We start from the raw sequence: 2,664 nt of genomic DNA on the forward strand, positions 1-2,664 counted from the left end.
ATATATGCAGGGCCCCCCTGAGAAGCTGGGGGAAAATGGGGAAGCGTTGGACTTCCTTACCCATCACAAACATTGAGGACTGACAGCTTGGTGTGCTGAGCCCTCTATCTTGGGACTTGCCCTTCATTACTACAAAGGAGAGGCTAAAAATGTTTGTAATTGTGTCTAAAAGTCACACCCTGAGTACCTCTTTGTTGCTCAGATGTGGTCCTCTCTCTCTAGATAAGCCAACTCAGCAGGTGAACTCACTGCCCTCCCCCCTATGTGGGACCTGACTCCCAGGAGTGTAAATCTCCCTGGCAACACAAGATATGATTGCTGGGGATGAATCTGGACCTGGCATCCTGAGATTGAGAACATCTTCTTGACCAAAAGGCATTTATGAAATACAATGAAATAAAGTTTCACTGGCTGAGAGATTTCAAATGGAGTCAAGAGGTCATTCTGGTAGACATTTGTATGCACTATATAGAGAGTCCTTTTCAAGGTTTTAACGTATTGGAATGGCTAGAAGTAAATACCTGAAACTCTCAAATTCCAACCGAGTAGCCTTGACTCTTGAAGACAATTGTATAACAATGTAGCTTACAAGGGGTGACAGTGTGATTATGGAAACCTTGTGGATCTTACTCCCTTTATCCAGTGTATGGATGGATGAGTAGAAAAATGGGGACAAAAGCTTTATGAAAAATAGGGTGGGATGGGGGGATGATTTGGGTATTGTCTTTTACTTTTATTTTTTATTCTTATTGTTATTCTTTCTGATGTAAAGAAAATGCTCAAAAATAGATTTGGGTGATGAATGTATAACTATATGATTGCACTATGAACAGTTGATTTATACCATGGATGATTTTATGGTATGTGAATATATCTCAATAAAACTGAATTTAATTTAAAAAAATGAGGGCGTTGGCTTGTGCCTGTCACCCCAAGATGGTGTATACAATGAGCCAGCCCCATGCTGGTTGACTCTAAGGAAGTCCAGGCAGGAAATTACTGCATGAGCAGGAGGAGAAGGCAGCCCGACTACTGGCTGTCCTCTAGTTCATCACAGGCACAGTACCTGCTCCACCCAGGTTGGCCCTGAGCAGCCAACCTGCCCACCTGCCCACTCACTCACCATCAGGCCCCATCCTGGCCCTACGCTGTTGCCTCCAGCTGCTGCCACCATGAAATAACCAACAGCACTTCAGAGCTTCTGCATTGCCAAAGTGTTCAGTGAGAACTCAGATGAGATTAATTGCTTCGACCCCAGACCTAATGGCAAGATGGTCCTTTCAAGCAGCAACAATGACTCCATCATGCTCTATGATTGCAAGGAGGGCAAACCAAAGAGAACCCTGTACAGTGAGAAATATGGGGTGAACTTCATCAGATACATACATGTAGCAAACACAGTGTTTTATGTCTCTAACAAAATAGATGATTCTATTTGTTACCTCTCTTTGCATGACAACAAATATATCTGATACTTTCCTGGAGATAGAAAAAGGGTGGTGGCCTTGACCATGTCATCTGTGGATGACACATTCATTTCTGGGTCTCTTGATAACACCATTCAACTCTGGGATCTCCTGTCTCCTAACTGCCAAGGCCTCATGCATCTACAGGGCAAGTCAGTTTGTTCTTTTGATCCAGAGTGTTAATTTTTGCTTCAAGTGTCAATTCTGAAATGGTCAAACTTTATGACCTTCATTCTTTTGATAAGTGGCTATTTACAATTTTTAAGAGGCAATATGATCAGACTTATGAGTTGACAGGGCTGAAATTCAACAATGATGGCAAGCTCATTCTCATCCCTACCAATGGCAGCTTTATCCACCTCATTGATGCATTCAAGGGAGTGGTGATGCATGCATTTAGGGGTTATGCCAACAGCAAAGCTGTCACACTGGAGGCCTCACTTAATCCAGACTCCCAATTTATCATGATTGGTTCAGAGGATGGCAAGATCCATGTTTGGAAAGGAGAGAGTTGTACATAGTGGGTTGGATGGCAATCATACAGGTCCCATCACCTGTTTGCAGTTCAACCCCAAGTTCTTGACCTTTGCCATTGCATGTTCCAACATGGCCTTTATGGCTGCCCACCATTGATGACTGACCCCAGAGTTGCTCAGTTGTGTCTTTACTGAGTCTGTGTCTGGACAGACTCAGAAATGGTTGAAGTAATAGTGGGATTGAATCATTTGACTGAGCTAGAGAACATCTTTCACATGGTCTTCCCAAGGATATTGCTGTAAATCTGCTCAAAAGAAAAAAAAAAAAAAATCCTTTGCTGTGCTTCTTCAAAAGGACTTTTTGTGTGGCAGACTCAATTGGGACTCAGATTTTCCACTTTTATTGCACTGAGCTCTTCCAGAGGAGTGACCAGGATCATGATTATAGTATAGTGGGTATTCCAGTTTGCTAATGCAGCTGTTATGCAGAATACCAGAAATGGACTGGATTTTATAAAGGGGCTTTATTGCTCACAAAGTCACAGTCTGAAAGCTATGAAAATGTCCAAATGAAGGCATCAACACAAGAATAACTTCACTGAAGGAAGGACAATGGCATCTGGAAAACCTCTGTTAGCTGGGAAGTCACATGGCTGGTGTCTGCTGATCTTGGGTTGTGTTCCAGCTCCACTCTCAGCTCCTGTGCATTCTTCAAAGTTGCT

The 2,664-nt window shown here is 42.9% G+C and overlaps 1 pseudogene; it reads left to right on the plus strand.

Annotated features, from left to right (window-relative positions):
- Positions 1–961: 961 nt before the first annotated feature.
- Positions 962–2,106, plus strand: LOC119509989 (annotated as a pseudogene).
- The last annotated feature ends 558 nt before the right edge of the window (positions 2,107–2,664 follow it).

This window comes from Choloepus didactylus, chromosome 1 (assembly GCF_015220235.1).
Source record: "Choloepus didactylus isolate mChoDid1 chromosome 1, mChoDid1.pri, whole genome shotgun sequence".
NCBI classification, from domain to species: Eukaryota; Metazoa; Chordata; class Mammalia; order Pilosa; family Megalonychidae; genus Choloepus; species Choloepus didactylus.